This window comes from Suncus etruscus, chromosome 9, assembly GCF_024139225.1.
Source record: "Suncus etruscus isolate mSunEtr1 chromosome 9, mSunEtr1.pri.cur, whole genome shotgun sequence".
Lineage (NCBI taxonomy): Eukaryota > Metazoa > Chordata > Mammalia > Eulipotyphla > Soricidae > Suncus > Suncus etruscus.
Window position 1 is genome coordinate 50,271,236 of NC_064856.1, and position 18,447 is coordinate 50,289,682.

Below are 18,447 nucleotides of genomic sequence, written 5' to 3' on the forward strand. Positions count from 1 at the left end.
CCCAAGTGATGTAGATATGAAATGGGGAGGCATAAGGGGCATACAGAAAAGAGAAAGGCACTAGCTGTCCCCAGAATGCTGATTCTGCTCTTGCCCACTGGCTAAAGTCCCAGCAGAAAGTGCACTGTTCCAATAATGCTGATACAGAGAAGAAGCATTTTGCTGATGTGAAAGACAGAAAAAGGAACTTTTAAATTGAGTGGAAGAGGGAAGGAAGCACTGCAAAGTCTTCTATTGAGGAAGCAACCTAGTTAGAAAGGGAGAGCCCTGGCACCCAGTCTCTGATGCCATTGGGCTAATTCAGAAATGCTGAGCTGGCTGTCTGGGAGATAAAATGCAGACCTAAAGCCATCCAAATGTGCCTTTTTCCTCCCCCTCCTTTTTTTTTTTGGAAGAGGTTAACACTTGGTATGCTCAGGCATTACTTCTGGCTTTGCACTCCTGATGAGGTACAGGGGACCACATGAATTGCTAAGGATTGAACTCTGGTCAGCCACATGCAAGGCAAGTGCCCTGCCTACCGTACTATCATTCCAGCCCTCATATTTAAAATAAAATATTCTTGGGTAGAAGAAATTGTGTAGGAGGTAAGGAGACACCTTGCACATGGCTGTATTGACTTTGCCTCTGGTTTTAATCCCTATCAGCCCATATGATCCCCTGAACATCAACAGGAGTGATCCCTGAACAGAGAGCTAGAAGTAAACTGTGGGCACTACTAGGCACTAATGGATATAGTCCCAAGTCCTATTTTCCCCCTCCACCATGAACACCAAGAACCAGGAATACCCCAAGCACTATTGGGTGTGGCCCAAAAAACACTCCTCCACCCACTCAAAAAAAAAAAAAAAGAGGAATAAAGGGGCTGGAGAGATAGCATGGAGGTAGGGCATTTGCCTTGCATGTGGAAGGATGGTGTTTCGAATCCCGGCATCCCATATGGTCCCCCGAGCCTGCCAGGAACAATTTCTGAGCATAGAGCCTGAGTACTGCCAGGTATGACCCAAAAACCAAAAAAAGAAAGAAAGAAAGAAAGAATGTAGGTCTTGACTATGGCAATGATAAGTTGTAAATGATCACTCTGGACAAGAACTGGTTGCTGAAAAGAATTAAAGTGGTATGCATGATACCCCTCCAGTAACAATACTGCAAACCATAGTGTCTAAAAGGAAAAAAAATAGAGGGAGAGAGAGAGCAAGAGAGAGAGAGAGAGAGAGCAAGAGAGAGAGAGAGAGCAAGAGAGAGAGAGAGAGAGAGAGAGAGAGAGAGAGAGAGAGAGAGAATATCTATCATAGAGGCAGGTTTGGGATGGGGACAGGAAGGAAACTGGGATACTGTTGGTGGGAAATTGAAAATAAATAATGAACAACTTTCTAACTATCTCACAGTGATTAAATTGAAAATGTGTTAAGTTGATTCCTTCAAACAAAACCACATAACTTGAATTATCTAGCTCCACCTCTCAAATAGAGGGGGAAACAAGGGAGGGTACCAGGACCAAACAGATATATGATCACTAATAGTAAGCTAGACAAAGATGGGACCACCCACTCTAGCCGCCTGGGGGGTGATGGTGGGGGACATGGGTTGCAGGAAGGGAACGGGAATGGGGGGAGGACAAATTTGGTGATGGGTATTCCCCTGATTCAATGTTAATATGTACCTAAAATACTAATGTGAAAGCTGTGTAAGCAAATATGATAAAAAAAAAAATTAAAAAAAAAAAAAAAAAAAAAAAAAAAAAAAAAGAAAGAAAGATAGAAGGAAGGAAGGAAGGAAGGAAGGAAGGAAGGAAGGAAGGAAGGAAGAGAATGAGAGAGAGAGAAAGAAAGAAAGAAAGAAAGAAAGAAAGAAAGAAAGAAAGAAAGAAAGAAAGAAAGAAAGAAAGAAAGAAAGAAAGAAAGAAAGAAAGAAAGAAAGAAAGAAAGAAGAAATAAATAAAGAAAGAAAGAAAGAAGAAATAAATAAAGAAAGAAAGAAAGAAGAAAGAAAGAAAGAAAGAAGAAAGAAGAAAGAAAGAAAGAAAGAAAGAAGAAAGAAAGAAAGAAAGAAAGGAAAGAAAGAAAGAAAGAAAGAAAGAAAGAAAGAAAGAAAGAAAGAAAGAAAGAAAGAAAGAAAGAAAGAAAGAAAGAAAGAAAGAAAGAAGAAAGAAAGAAAGAAAGAAAGAAAGAAAGAAAGAAAGAAAGAAAGAAAGAAAGAAAGAAAGAAGAAAGAAAGAAAGAAAGAAAGAAAGAAAGAAGACACTATGGACCCCCCCCCCCCATGGAGTTTTTCTAATTGAAGGACTTGAACCATGGAAGGTTTATGATCTCACTTAATAGGATGTCAGCAAACAGCCATCCACTCAGCTAGTGCCCTGTCTCCTAGGAACACTGCTCCTGCCTCCTCAGCTCCCTCCTCAGCAGGTTCTTCCATCAGAGCTTCAGTATGGCTGCTACAGAGCCGCCTCACACTGTGACATGGCCTTGTTTAAAAATCTCATGCACCTGGTGAAGGGGGGTGCTGTTTACATGACTGAAATACAACTACAATTATATTTGTAATCACGATGTTTAAATAAAGATAATAAAAAACTAAAAAAACTAATAAAAAATATAATGCACACCTACCTTTAACTTCTCTTTTTATTTTTTCTTTTCTTGTTCTGGGGCCACATCCAGTGGTGCCCAGGGCTTCCTCCTGGCTTATCAGGGCTCACTTCTGGTGGGGCTCAAGGGTCCACATATAGTGCCAGGAATTGAACTTGGTCAACTATGTGCTAGGCAAGTGCCCTATTCATTGTACTATCTCCCTGGCCCTGTCAACTTTGTAAACGACAGTGAATTTATAAAAAAAAAAAAAAATTAGAAAAAGAAGCTTTTCTCTCTGAGATAAACCTTTCCTCTGAAAGGTTATCTGGTTATCACCATTTTATTCACTGTTGCCCGGGATGTCCTCTCCAGCAAAATTACAAGAAAAAGAAAATTAGAAAAAAACTGTTCCTTTGCTGGAACTGGTCCAGAGTAGTGAGTCTTGATAACTACCCGGGGGCAGATGAAGCGATAGAGGGACAAAGAATATGCTGTTAAGTCAGCCTAAGGTAGGGACCTACACTACTTGGCCACTGGCCACTATATTATATAATTTATTATTGATGACAAGTTGACAGAAGAATTGGTAATCTTCTCACTAAGGTGTAGATCAGCAAGGACCTAGCCACTGTCTCCATTTCTGTGTTCTCTCTAGTAATTTCCTCATCAGTGAGGTCAGGAGACTTGCTCTTGCTATTGACCTCCTACTGTTTTTTCTCCTGTGTTTATGAATATGGATTTTTAGATGAAATTATATTATTGATTATTTTTCCCTGAGAAAATATTTCCTAGGACATATGCCAGTAGGTCAGTTCAATATCTTTGATTTTTCTACACAGCCTATTAAGTCTATTTCCAACTTATCTATTTTCACTTAAATAGAACTATAATCATCTTCACCTGAAAAATACTTTTCTGTATAAATTTCATAGTAGTGAGTTGAGTTATTAGTCAATTTAAACAATCCATACCACAGCTTAATAATTACAGTTTCTGTCATTGTAAGTTATCTTTTGTGGCTATTATTTATATCTTCTATAAAGTCTGTTTTCAAGGACAGATTTTGCAAATTTACAATTTTCAAAAAGATGGATTTTATTTTCCACTAATATTATTTTCAAGTCAATAAGTCATTTTACTGTGCAATTTAGTTGTAGTCCATTTTATTATTACTATTATTTTCCTTTTTGCTATGCTGGGAACCAATTTCTGACTTTACGCATTCAAGGTGATCAATCATTCTACTACTGAACCACATTCCGAGCTCATCAGTTTAGACATTTTATATTGTGGGAAGACCTGGGTTTGATCCCTGGAACTACATGGTCTACAAAACTGGTAGTAGACCTGAGCACTGTCATGAGTGACCCCAAATCAAATCAATAAGCAAAACCCTCATTTTGTCTGTGGATGGCATAATTGGTATGAATCTTGCTCCATAAGCTCAGGAGAATAAAAAGTAATTTTTTTCACTGTTTTTAATTCTTATTCAGTTTTTAATTATTTGCAAAAAAAATTTTTTTTTTCGTTTTTGGACCACACCCGACAGCACTCAGCAGTTACTTCTTGCTTTCTGCTCAGAAATCACTCCTACCAGGCATGGGGACCATATGAGACACCGGGATTCAAACCACCATTGGTCCTGGGTCAGCGCTTGCAAGGCAAACGCCCTACCACTGTGCTGTCTCTCCAGCCCCTCAATTTTATTTATTTATTTATTTATTTATTTATTTATTTATTTATTTATTTATTTATTTTGTTTTTTGGGTCACACCCGGCAGCGCTCAGGGGTTACTCCTGGCTCTATATTCAGAAATCGCTCCCGGTGGGCCCCGAGAGATAGCACAGCGGCGTTTGCCTTGCAAGCAGTCGATCCAGGACCAAAGGCGGTTGGTTTGAATCCCAGTGTCCCATATGGTCCCCTGTGCCTGCCAGGAGCTATTTCTGAGCAGACAGCTAGGATTAACCCCTGAGCAACGCCGGTTGTGGTCCAAAAACCAAAAAAAAAAGGGGAAAAAAAAAAGAGAGAGAGAGAGAGAAATTGCTCCCAGCAGGCTCAGGGGACCATATGGAATGCTGGGATTCGAACTAACGTCCTTCTGGGATTCGAACTAACGTCCTTCTGCATGCAAGGCAAATGCCCTACCTTCATGCTTTCTTTGTGCACTGCCAGTAGTAATTCTTTGTGTGTGTGTGTGTGTGTGAGTGTGTGATATCATTTCTTTTTTTCCCTACAATTACAAAGTTGTTCGTGATTGAGTTTCAGTCATATAATGTACAATACCCTTTACCAGTGTACATTTCCTGCCAACAATTTCCCTCCTGCCCTCCCCACTGTGGAGGGGGATGGCCTGCCTCTGTGACACATTTTTCTATGCTCTAATCTGATTAGTTAAGAGAAGAAGTCTTTTTTTTTTTTTTTTTTTTTTTGTGTTTTTTGGGTCACACCCGGCAGTGCTCAAGGATTATTCCTGGCTCCAGGCATGACCTCCTGCATGAAAGGCAAACGCCTTACCTCCCATGCTATCTCTCCGGCCCAAGAGAAGAATTCTTTAGTTTTGTTTTGGTTTGGCTCTTTTGGCCTCCCCTTTTAGAACTCAGGACTCCTACTTCTGGGTTTTGTGTTCAAAGGTTTCTTCTGGTGGTGCTCTGGAGACTATGAAGTACCAAGGATTGAATCCAGTCCTCCTGCATATAAAACATACTCTCTAGCCCATCTAAACATCTTTGTGGTTCAAAAGAGGAGTTATTAACCTGAAGCTTACCTAACAGTCTAGGGAGAAAACTCAAGGCTCTGTGACTTTGGAAGGTTAAGTTCCATTTCCACATTCATTAATCTTTACAGAAATTAATCATTACTTCACTTTATAGGAAACAAACCATAGAAGAAGAAGTGGTACTGGTAACTCTCACAAATAAAAATCGCAGATGTTATTGTATTACATGACTGTTGCTGCAGTTCTCTCTCTCTCTCTCTCTCTCTCTCTCTCTCTCTCTCTCTCTCTCTCTCTCTCTCTCTCTCTCTCTCTCTGTGTGTGTGTGTGTGTGTGTGTGTGTGTGTGTCTGGAAGTGCTTGAGAGACTATATATATTCAGTACTGGGGATCAATTCAGAATTAGCCTGCAAAGCAAGTAAGTGCCTTAACTACTGTACTTACTATCTTGCAGGTCCCAATTGTAGCTATCTTGAAACATTATGTTTATCACTACCTTGAAATGGTGAGAATTATAAACCAAGCAGGTCAATGTAATGATTTTAAGTTAATAAAATATGTATGCTCACTTCGGCAGCACATATTCTAAAATTGGAATGATACAGAGAAGATTAGCACGGCCCCTGCGCAAGGATGACACGCAAATTTGTGAAGTGTTAATAAAATATGTAACTGATAAGCTTCAAAATACTTAATAATTGTATTGCAAGATAACTGATATCTGTTACAATCTTACCTAGTTCACATTATGCATTTAAAAATTATTGTTTTCAGAAAATTATGATAAGCTTCACCAGCCTGCCTCAAGAATCCATGATATGGGGCCGGAGAGTTAGCATGGACGTAAGGCGTTTGTCTTTCATGCAGAAGGATGGTGGTTCGAATCCTGGCATCCCATATGGTCCCCCAAGCCTGCCAGGAGTGATTTCTGAGCATAGAGCCAGGAGTACACTACCCCTGAGTGTTGCTGGGTGTGACCCAAAAACAAAACAAAACAAAAAGAATCCATGATATGATATATCTGTAGGGGTGAGAATCCCTGATCTAAAGTTCTTAATCTTAGGGTTGTCTTATAATGACTCCCTAACCTTCTGCCAGTTTCTTCTTTATCCTTCAGAGAATAGTTCAAAGGTCTCTAAATTCAGTAAATTTTCCCAAAGGACCTGAATTTAGAATTTGATGATGAAAGTGCCAGTGATCCTTCTAACCCCCACTCCCAGGCTCCAGGGAGCCACACTGGAGAGGCTGTGCAGGATGACATGTCTTCTCTGCTGTCAGAAGAATTTGCTGGGGCCGAGCAGTGGTGCTAGAGGTAAGGTGCCTGCCTTGCCTGTGCTAGCCTTGGACGGACCGCGGTTCCATCCCCCAGTGTCCCACATGGTCCCCCAAGCCAGGAGCAACTTCTGAGCGCATAGCTAGGAGTAATTCCTGAGCGTTACCGGGTGTGGCCCAAAAATAACCAAAAAAAAAAAAAAAAAAAAAAGAAGAAGAATTTGCTTTGCTGATGGTCCTTGTTGGATGAAGATTAAATTAGATGCTGAAACTGGGCCTTGATGAGAGACGGTTAGGGTGGGTGAGTGGAGGGAAACTGGGAACATTGATGGTGGAAAAAGTGTACTGGTGAAGAATTGTGTACATTCTGTGACAGAAACTCGATCATGAAAAATTTGTAAACACTGTGCTTAAATAAAGCAATCATAAAAAATACTTCATAAAAACCCAAATGTAGGGTCCACCTAAATCTGGATTTATTTTCATCCTGAGATTCTTTGTTTTGGTTTATATTTTGTTTATGGGCCATACCCATTCATAAGCTCAAGGCTTTTCTAGGCTCTACAAGAAATCACTCCTGACAGGCGAGGGGAACCATATGTGGTGCTGTCTTCATCCTGAGAGTCTCTCTCTCTCTGTCTCTCTGTCTCTCTGTCTCTCTCTCTGTCTCTCTCTCTCTGTCTCTCTCTGTCTGTCTCTCTCTGTCTCTCTCTCTCGTTTTTGGGTCAAACCAGCAGCGCTCTCAGGGGTTACTCCTGGCTCCACACTCAGAAATCGCTCCTGCCAGGCTCTGGGGACCATATGGGATGCCTGGATTCAAACCAATGACCTTCTGCATGAAAGGCAAATGCCTTACCTCCATGCTATCTCTCCGCCCACCCCACCCCCCTCTCTTTTTAGTGCTTGGGTCACAATACTGTTGGCTCTGCTCTCCAGACTTGCTTCTTGTGGTGCTTGGGGGACCATCTGGTATGCTGGGAATTGAACCTGGGTGAACTGTACAAAGGTAAGCTCCCTATTATCACTCAGGCCCTTATCCTAAGATTTGCGTTTTTTTCTTTCTGATTTTTTTTTCTTTCTGATTTTTAATACAACAATGTGATTTACCAATTTGTTCATAGTACAGACATTTCAGGTATTAAGTGTTCAAACAACAATCTCACTACCAGTGTGACTGTCCCTTCACCAGGGTCCCAATCCCCATTCATTACCATTACCTGTCTCCATGCAGACACAAATAAATTTACTTTATATTGTTGGTTACAACACAGGCAGATGGAATTATCAAGACTTAGATCAACAAAGGTCAATTTGAGGGGTCCAAGCGATAGTGCAGCAGTAGGGCACTTGCCTTGCATGCAGCTGACCCAGGATGAACCTCGGTTTGATCCCCAGTGTCCTATATGGTCCACCAAGCCAGGAGCGATTTCTGAGCACATAGCCAGGAGTACCCCCTGAATGTTATCGGGTGTGGCCCAAAACCACCCCTCAAAAAAGGTCAGTTTGAAGTGATTGTTATAATAACTCTCCATGGTGTTACTAAAGTCAGTGTCAAAGGATTTACTGTGGTTAGTTTGGCCTCTGTTATTGTTTAGGCTCACTGAGGTTGGTAAACTACTATGTGACTTTCCCATCATATTTCCTTTAATATCACTGGGATGATACCACTATAAAATATTAAGGTGTTGAGTGGCTGTGTGGTCCAGGAGCTATAGATCTAAAACAAATTTGGTGGCTTGGCAATATGATAAGATTAAGTTGTGGAGCTGGGCCCTTTCTATCAGGGTGTAAGGGCATGATGTTGGGCTGCTGTTATTTATGGAGAAAGGGGATTCTGTCCCTCCCTTCCCTTTCCGAGAATGCCACTAAGGTATCAGCCTGAATTTGGCTATTTGGGTTCTTTCTCTCCTTTTTCTGTTTTGTTTCATTACATTTGGCGTCCCTGGGTGGGCACAGTTGAACCCTGGGCTTTGCAAGGACCTGAAAACGGAAACCTCACAAGACAAAGACATGAGTTGTGGGCCTGGAAAGATAGCACAGCGGTGTTTGCCTTGCAAGCAGCCAATCCAGGACCAAAGGTGGTTGGTTCAAATCCCGGTGTCCCATATGGTCCCCCGTCCTGCCAGGAGCTATTTCTGAGCAGACAGCCAGGAGTAGCCCCTAACACCGCTGGGTGTGGCCCAAAAACCAAAAAAGAAAAAAAAAAAGACATGAGTTGTAGTGTGAATGTTCAAAGAGGGAGAAAGGGAAAGAAAAGAGAAATGAGAGAGAGATAAAAAAGAGAAATGAGTGAGAAAAAAAGAAAGAAAATGAGAGAGAAAACAAAAAATTTTTATAAATGACATAATGAGATAAGAAAAGAGAAAAAAATAAATGAGAAAAATAGATTTTTTAAATGGCATAATGTTAAAGAGAAAGAAAAAAGAATTACTTTTGCTTACAAGATGTAATAGGATATATTTTATTTTATTTCTGGGCCACACCAAGCAGTGCTTAGGGGTTACTCCTGGCTCTGCATTCAGAAATCACTGCTGGCAGGCTCTGGGTTTGAATCCAGGTTTGCTGCATGCAAGGCAAGCACCCTACCCATTGTGCTATCACTCTAGCTCCTGCAATGGTGTATATATCTGTGTGTGTGCATATATATATATATATATATATATATATATATATATATATATTTGTTTTGTTTTGTTTTGTTTTGAGTCATACCTAGCGGTGCTCAGGGGTTACTACTGGCTCTGCACTCAGAAATTGCTCCTGAACTGGAAAGCCTGTCTGGAGTACAGGTAGGGCTGGGGTAGGATGGAGGGAGATTTGGGACATTGGTGGTGGGAATGTTGCACTGGTGATGGGAGTGTTCTTTACATGACCGAAACCTAACCACAATCATATATGTAATCAAGATGTTTAAATAAAGAAAAAAAAGAAAAAAAAAAGAAAGAAATTGCTCCTGGCTGACTCAGGGGACCATACGGGTTGCCGGGATTTAAACCACCGTCAATCCTGGGTCAGCTGTGTGCAAGGCAAATGCCGTACAGCTGTGCTATCACTCCAGCCCCCTAGTGTATATATATATATATTTTTTTAAACTTTATTTATTTATTTATTTTGGTCACTCCCGGCAGTGCTCAGGGGTTACTTCTGGGCTCCACACTCAGAAATCGCTCCTGGCAGGCTCAGGGGACCATATGGGATGCCGGGATTCGAACCACCATCCTTCTGCATCTAAGGCAAACGCCTTACCGTGGTGCTATCTCTTCGGCCCCCGAGTGTATATATTTTAAACAAAGAAAATGACTAAAAGAGAAACTAGTTGTAAATTTGGCAGGTACAAAATGCACTAGGGTTTATATTATTAATGAACTAGGATATATCTTTCTCTCCTTTTGATATTTGTCTGGTAGATAGAAAATTGAAAGTGAAAACTCTCATAACCTCACTACATGTCCTTTGTCAGCAGGAACCAGCTAGAAGACTTCATCACTGGTGTTACCTAAAAGATCAGTTTTTTAATCTCTTGGAATAGGTGGAATTTTTATAGATTAAAATGTTACTGTTTATGTTATTCCTACATAAACTTAGTTTCTGTTTTCCCTACAATTTGTCTCTCTGGTTCTGGAGCTTTTAGATTTGCACTGCAAGAGAAGGTGAAATGCCTTTTACAACACTCTGGCTCCAGGACTTGCAGAAGACTATTACCTCCCTGACTGCTCTCCACTGACCGCTGAGATAACCTTCCAGATTGTATTTACTAATGTAATGTTCTACTAATGTAGAACAATACTTGGACAATGCTGTTATTTTTATTTATTATTTATTTAGTTATTTTTATCAAACAAAAAAAGAGGATAATATTCTTGTATAAATGTTACTGTATCTTTAAGGGACGATGACATCACCTATTAAACTCCCCCTGTAACTATCAACACAGAACAGAACCTGCTTCCCTTTAACAGTCAATAGACAGGGTATAAAAGGGGAAGCCTGACAGTTAAAAGGAAGCCTAGAAAGAAAGCTAAGGGAGAGCCAGCAGGTACCACCCCACCCCCGACCTAAAATGCATCAGCCAGATGTACCTTGCTCTATATTCTTTGTCTCTCTCTCATGAAGCAGCGCCTCCGCTCAGGGTTCCCCTCCCTTGCTCTCTCTCTGTCTCTGTCTCTGTCTCTCTGTCTCTGTCTCTCTGTCTCTGTCTCTCTCTCTCTCTTTCTCTCTTCCCCCCACTCATCAATCATTAGGCGAGCTTTAAAGGCTACATTCTTTCTCCTTCTCTGTCTCTTTTCATTACAGTTGACCATTCTTTTCTTTAATCCTGAGATTCTTTTTTTTCTCTTTCTTTTTCTTTTTCTAGGCCACTCCCAGCGGTGCTCAGAGGATACTCTTGGCTCTGCACTCAGGAATTAACTCCTGGCTGTGCATGGGAGACCATATGGGATGCTGGGGATTGAACCCATGCCAGCCACGTTCAAGGCAAATACCCTACCCACTGTGCTATCACTTCATCCCCAATCCTGAGATTCATCTGTGTGTGTGTGTGTGTGTGTGTGTGTGTGTGTGTGTGTGTGTGTGTGTGTGTGTTTGCAGGGAGGTCACACCCGGTGGCACTCAAGGGTTACTTCTGGCTCTGCACTCAGAAATTGTCTCTGGCAGGCTTTGGGGACCATATGGAATGCTGGGAATTGCACCACCACCATCTGTCCTGGGTTGGCCATATGCAAGGCAAATGCCTTATCACTGTGCTATCTCTCCATCCCCCCAATCCTGAGATTTCTTTTTTTTTTTTTTTTGGTTTTTGGGCCACACCCTGTGACGCTCAGGGGTTACTCCTGACTATGCGCTCAGAAGTTGCTCCTGGCTTCTTGGGGGACCATATGGGGCACCGGGGGATCGAACCGAGGTCCGTCCTAGGCTAGCGCAGGCAAGGCAGGCACCTTACCTCCAGCGCCACCGCCCGGCCCCTCCAATCCTGAGATTTCTTAACTGCTGTTCCTCCTCTTCCCAAATTAGGTCACATTTCATACTGCTGTCAGGATTTGCATCTTTTTGGGATGCCAATTCAACCAATATAATTTATTTTTAGGCTTATGAACTTGAACAGGTCCATGTAAAGGAGCCTCAGTATACACTGTCTCAGTGCCAGGGATAAAACCCAGCGGACTTCATACATACAAGGCAAGTGCTTTGCCTCAACTATATTCTAGACCATTGTCAGTAACAATCCTAAACTCTTGCAGCTCTTTATAGCTTGTCTATTTAACTCTTTTCAATGTTTGTTTGTTTGGGAGCCACATTTAATGTGCTTGAGGTTACTCCTTATAGTGCTCAGGGAGTCAGGTAGTGCCAGGGACTGAATCCAGACAACCCACACGAAGCATGCATTTATCCCTCTGAGCTACTCCTATGCCCCATGCACAGGATAATCCACTATGAAGATCCACTAGTGATGATTTTTTCTAATTTTTTTAGTGTCTATTTTTTTTCTTATCATTAAAATATTTTTTTAGATTTACCTTTAAAATGTTAATTCTTTTTGTTTATTTTGGGAGCTTTTCAAGCTGATCTCAGAGGACCCTGGGGTCACTTTTTTTCTTGTTTTGTTTTGTTTTTTGGTCACACCCAGCAGCGCTCAGGGGTTACTCTTGGCTCTACACTCAGAAATCGTTCCTGGCAGGCTCGGGGGACCATATGGGATGCTGGGATTCGAACCACTGACCTTCTGCATGCAAGGCAAACGCCCTATCTCCATGCTATCTCTCCGGCAATCTACTTACTTTTTTTTTTTTTTTTTTTTTTTTTGGTTTTTGGGTCACACCCGGCAGTGCTCAGGGGTTACTCCTGGCTGTCTGCTCAGAAATAGCTCCTGGCAGGCACGGGGGACCATATGGGACACCGGGATTCGAACCAACCACCTTTGGTCCTGGATCGGCTGCTTGCAAGGCAAACACCGCTGTGCTATCTCTCTGGGCCCAATCTACTTACTTTTTAATGAGTCAAATCCTTGAGAAGTACAGCACCATGTGGAATCTGATGAGCCCAAGCATCTTAAACTGGAAGGTCATCTCAGAATTTGGCTCAAACCCTGCTTCTGTATCAGTGGGCATGAGTTTCCTTATCCCAGTTATTCTGGTTTTGCTTGTTTCATCACTTGCAGTTCTTGTATTCTTTATGGTCTTGTATGCAGAACAACATCTCCTGACCAGATAAAAATCAGGTTCATCTATAGCTGAAACCTTCACTTTAAAAAACTGTTTGTGAGCCAGATCAATAGCACAGCACTAGGATATTTGCATTGCATGTGGCCAGCCCCAGCATCCTATAAGGTCCCCTGATTCTGTCAGGAGTGATTTCTGAGTGCAGAGCCAGGAGTAAACCCTGAGTGCCACTGGTGTGGTCCCAAAATCTAAATAAATAAACAAACAAATAGATAAATAAACTGTGTGTGGTCTGTTTTCTGATACCTTAAATTAAGTATAGCAAAAACAGCCTCAAACTACAGCTTTCCAGAGTATTTGTCCTTTTAGAAGTTCTATTCCTAGGAGCTGGAAGTGTGGATCCACATTACAGCAGTTGTCAGTCAGGCTTCCATGAAACTGAGCTGGATTCCTAGTATTGCCCCCCCCAAAAAAAATAACAAACAAAAAACCCCCTTAAAACAAAAGATATACCTTTAAGTCCATAAGTAACCAGATATCAATCAAGTCAGCAGGCATCTTCAGTTTCCAACATGTTAAAAGTACTTTTAACTTTATTGATTGATTTTTAAATTATCATATTTTTTACTTTGTTTTGTTTTGTTTTGTTGCACTCAGGAATCACTCCTAGGCAACCATCTGCAATGCTAGGGATAGAACCTGGGTTGGTTGTATATGCAAAAAAAAAAAAAGCTTCCTACCCACTGGTCTATCATTCTAACCCTCTTTTTGGTTTTTGAGTCACAGCCAACTTACTTCTGATTCTTCCCTTGGGGATTAGTTCTGGCAATAATCGGATAAACATATGCCATGCTGGAGATCAAATGGTTAAGGCACATGTCTGAACACCTGTATGAAGTCTCCAGATCCCTACAACAGTTTTTTGTTTTGTTTTGTTTTGTTTTGTTTTAAGCACACCTGGTGATGCTCAGGGGCTATTCCTAGCTTTGCTCAGGACACCTTCCTGGCATGCTCAGGGGGTCATGTGGGATGCTGGTGACCAAACTCAGGTCGAGCTTGTGCAAGGCAAGCGCCCTACCCGCTGTTCTATTGCTCCGGCTCCTACAACAGTTTTTTTTTTTTTGTTTTTTGTTTTTTTTTTTTGTTTTTTGGTTTTTGGGTCACACCCGGCAGTGCTCAGGGGTTACTCCTGGCTCTGCGCTCAGAAATTGCTCCTGGCAGGCTCAGGGGACCATATGGGATGCCGGGATTTAAACCACTGACCTTCTGCATGAGAGGCAAACGCCTTACCTCCAATGCTATATCTCCGGCCCCAACAGTTTTTTTTTTTTTAGTTGAATCTTGATGAGATACAGAATTTAAAAGTTGTTGTTGATGGCAATCATACATGTTCCAACACACATTCCTTCACCTGTGTACATTTCCCATCACCAATGTCCCAGTCCCCCATTCCACTTTGCAGTCTTCCTTTATGGCAGACACTTTTTTTTTTTTTTTTTTTTTTTTTTTTTTGTGGTTTTTGGGTCACACCCGGCAGTGCTCAGGGGTTTTTCCTGGCTCTGTGCTCAGAAATCGCTCCTGGCTGGCACGGGGGACCATATGGGACACCGGGATTTGAACTGATGACCTTCTGCATGAAAGGTAAATGCCTTACCTCCATGCTATCTCTCCGGCCCCCATGGCAGACACTTTTTTCCTCTTTTTTTCTTCTTTTATTTATTTTTATTAAAAAATGGGTGGGGGCTGGAGCAATAGCACAGTGGAAGGGTGTTTGCCTTGCAAACAGCTGACCTAGGACGGACCTGGGTTTGGTTCCTGGCTTTGCATATGGTCCCCTGAGCTTGCTGGGAACAATTTCTGAGAGCAGAGCCAGGAAGAACCTCTGAGCGCCACCAGGTGTGGCCCAAAAAAGCCCCCAAATACCTGTCAGCACTCAGAGATTACTTTTGAATCTGCACTTAGAATTTCTACTTGGCAGGCTGGGAGACCAGATGGAATGTCAGGGATCAAACTCGAGTCGGTTTCATGCAAGCCAAATACCCTGCCCACTGTGCTCAGCACTCCCCCCCTCCACATACTGTTACTATAAGGATATCATGCCCATCACTTTATTTTTTTATTTTATTTATTTTTTTGGTTTTTGGGCCACACCCGGCGGTGCTCAGGGGTTACTCCTGGCTGTCTGCTCAGAAATAGCTCCTGGCAGGCACGGGGGACCATATGGGACGCCGGGATTCGAACCAACCACCTTTGGTCCTGGATCGGCTGCTTGCAAGGCAAATGCCGCTGTGCTATTTCTCCAATGCCCATCACTTTATCCCCTTTTAGTATCCAGTTTTTGTTCAGAGTGATCATTTCCAACTATAATTGTCATAGTGGTTCCTTCTCTGTCCTAACTGCATTCCCTTTTCCCCATCTGGCAAGATGAAAGCAGTAAAGTTCCAGCCCACATATGTGTGTCAATGATCCTAAAGAGATGTCTGGGAGAGTTCAGAGCAGGCTCATTAAGCATAACTGGGACTAAACCTTCTCCTAGTTTGAATTAAACAGTAACAGGCAAAGGAAAGAGTTTTGTGGGATTAGAGTGATGATAGTACAGCTAGTAGGTAACTTTTCTTGCATGCGACCAACCTGGGCTTGATTCCCAGCATTCCATAAAGTCTCCCAATAATTCCTCAGAGCAGAACCAGGAGTAAGTCCTGAGTATTGCTGGGTGTATCCACATCCAACAAAACAAAACAAAACAAAACAAAAACATAAAGAGAGAAAGGGTTTTGACATGTTTGTTTTGACTCTGGTCTTGATTTAGTTGCCAAAAATAGATGTAGTAGGGAAAAAAAACCACACAAAACAACACAATGACTGATATTACATGTAGCAGAATTTTATTATGGGTGGAAAAAGAAAAAAAAAGGTCGATCCTGTCTTTGTTGGTAGTATTGAACATTGTAAAGTTGACTGCTGGGAAAATTCCACTGTGAAGACAAAAACATCGCAAAATCAACTGATAATGGTTCTAATCACTTCAATGGAAAAAATGAAAAACTTGATGGAAATAATGATGAAAAATTTCATCTGATTGAAGCAATTACTAGTAAAAATATAAAGATAAAAGAAAACTATTTGATGAATCAATATTTCATGTAAAATTGATAGCAAAAAGAATATGGTTTTTTTTTGGAGAGGCACAATTGGTAGTGCCCAGGACTTAATACTCCTGGCTCAGTGTTCAGGAATCATTCCTGGTGGACTCAAAGGAGTGTATGTGGTTCTGGGTATCAAACCTGGGTTGGCCATGTGCAAAACAAATGCCCTACCCATTGTACTATTGGTCTGACCCCAAATATATCTTATTTTGGAGCCAGAGAGACAGTACATAGATAAAACAATTGCTTTGCATATGGCTAACTCTGGTTTAAACCTCGGCACCTTGGACTATTTCCTGAGCATGGCTAGAAATGATCCCTAAGCGGGCCAGAGAGATAGCACAGCGGCGTTTGTCTTTCTTGCAAGCAGCCGATCCAGGACCTAAGGTGGTTGGTTCGAATCCCAGTGTCCCATATGGTCCCCCGTGCCTGCCAGGAGCTATTTCTGAGCAGACAGCCAGGAGTAACCCCTGAGCACTGCCGGGAGTGGCCCCAAAACCAAAAAAAAAAAAAAAAAAAAAAAGAAATAAAAAAGAAATGATCCCTAAGCGCAGAGTCAGGAGTAAGTCCTGAGCACTGGTGGTGTGGACCCAAAACAGAGAATATGAGAATCTCTCTCTCTTTTTTTTTTTTTTTTTTTTGTTTGTTTGTTTGTTTGGTTTTTGGGCCATACCTGGTGATGCTCAGGGGTTACTCCTGGCTATGCGCTCAGAAGTTGCTCCTGGCTTGGGGGACCATATGGGATGCCGGGGGATAGAACCGCGGTCCGTCCTATGCTAGCACTTGCAAGGCAGACACCTTACCTCTAGTGCCACTGTGCCGGCCCCGAGAATCAATCTCTCTCTCTCTCTCTCTCTCTCTCTCTCTCTCTCTCTCTCTCTCTCTCTCTCTCTCTCTCTCTCTCTCTCTCTCTCTCTCTCTCTCTCTCTCTCTCTCTCTCTCTCTTTTGTTTTGTTTTTGGGACCTTACACTCAGGAATTACTTCTATCAGGACTCGGGTGTTGGGGAATTGAATCTGGGTTTGGCCACCTGCAAGGCAAGCTGTATTATTGCTCTGGCTCCAAATGTTTTATTTTTTGGCCACACTCAGCAATGCTTCAGGACACAATGGGATCAAAAGTGTTAGCTGCATTAAGGTAAGTGCCTCATTTCTACTTTCCTCTCCCAAGAAAATATAATCTAGGAAAATTAAACCTAGAACAATTAGATATTGTTTAATAGTGCTATCTAGAGAACTGACCACATTTAATCGGCTCACTTGAATTAATTTAAATTTAATTTAAAATTAAATTTTAATAAATTTAATAATGATTTAAGTCTGAACAAAAAGTTTATCAACCAATACTTGGAAGAGATTTAGAGAGGGAAGTCTCAAATTTAAGAGGAGGGTTTGGGGCTGGAGAGATAGCACAGCATTAGGAAGTTTGCCTTGCACGCAGGACAGTGGTTCGAATCCCGGCATCCCATATAGTCCCCCGAGCCTGCCAGGAACGTTTTCTGAGTGTAGAGCCAGGAGTAATCTCTGTGTGCTGCTGGGTGTGACCCAAAAACAAAAACAAAAACAAAATAGAGGAGGGTTTGAACTATCTGCCACTTTATAGTCCTCCAACATTTAAACTATTATTATTATTATTTATTTATTTATTTATTTTTGGTGGTGCTCAGGGGTTACTCCTGGCTATCTGCTCAGAAATAGCTCCTGACAGGCATGGGGGACCATATGGGACTCCAGAATTCGAACCACTGACCTTCTGCATGCAAGGCAAATGCCTTACCTCCATGCTATCTCTCCAGCCCTGATGTTGATTTCTTTTTTTTTTTTTTTTTTGGTTTTTGGGCCACACCCGCGATGCTCAGGGGTCACTCCTGGCTGTCTGCTCAGAAATAGCTCCTGGCAGGCACGGGGGACCATATGGGACACCGGGATTCGAACCAATCACTTTTGGTCCCGGATCGGCTGCTTGCAAGGCAAATGCCACTGTGCTATCTCTCCAGGCCCCCGATGTTGATTTCTAATGATACATTCCTGAAATGTAGTATGTGATAAGTAATTTAACTTAAATTTTATATTTATGCAGTTGATAGATGGTTTGTGCACATAGAACTGTCGACTCTATATAATAATTATTCTTCCCCACAGAACTATTCATTCCTCCTACGGAGAACTTTAGCTGCAAGAATTGATATAAAAAAATCTATTCATAAGATATGTTCTATGGAAAGTTGGTCTTTGGCTTAAGTTTCAAGAATGAATAGGAAAAAAGGAGACTTTGTGTATGGACAGACAAGAAGGAGAATTTTAAGAAGAAATAACATTTTAGAACTTGAGAAAATGTTCTTTTTTTAGTTTTTATGAATTGCAACTGACCACCATTATTTGTTCTAATAGTGGAACTGTTGAATTAACAGAATACCAGACTGGACCTCAGGTACCGCTGAAAGCAATAGGAAACCTTAAAAAGTTTCAGGCAGCAAAAAAGAGGTTGTTGGATTAGGAAATTCTGTATGTATTAAAAAGTTTTAGCTTAAGAAAGATGTACTACTTTTAAATAAATTAAAATGAAAATAAAAATTATTTAAAATCTAACATC

At 41.5% G+C, this 18,447-nt stretch overlaps 1 protein-coding gene and 1 non-coding gene across 2 annotated transcripts in view; one reads left to right on the forward strand and one right to left on the reverse strand.

The window, feature by feature from the left end:
- PLEKHB1 (pleckstrin homology domain containing B1) overlaps window positions 1-18,447 on the reverse strand; it is a 414,220-nt gene that overhangs the window by 21,209 nt on the left and 374,564 nt on the right. The gene's annotated exons all lie outside the window — the stretch shown is intronic.
- LOC126019812 (U6 spliceosomal RNA) lies at window positions 5,845-5,951 on the forward strand. Its single transcript, XR_007499433.1, has one exon. It is a non-coding gene; the product is annotated as a U6 spliceosomal RNA (small nuclear RNA).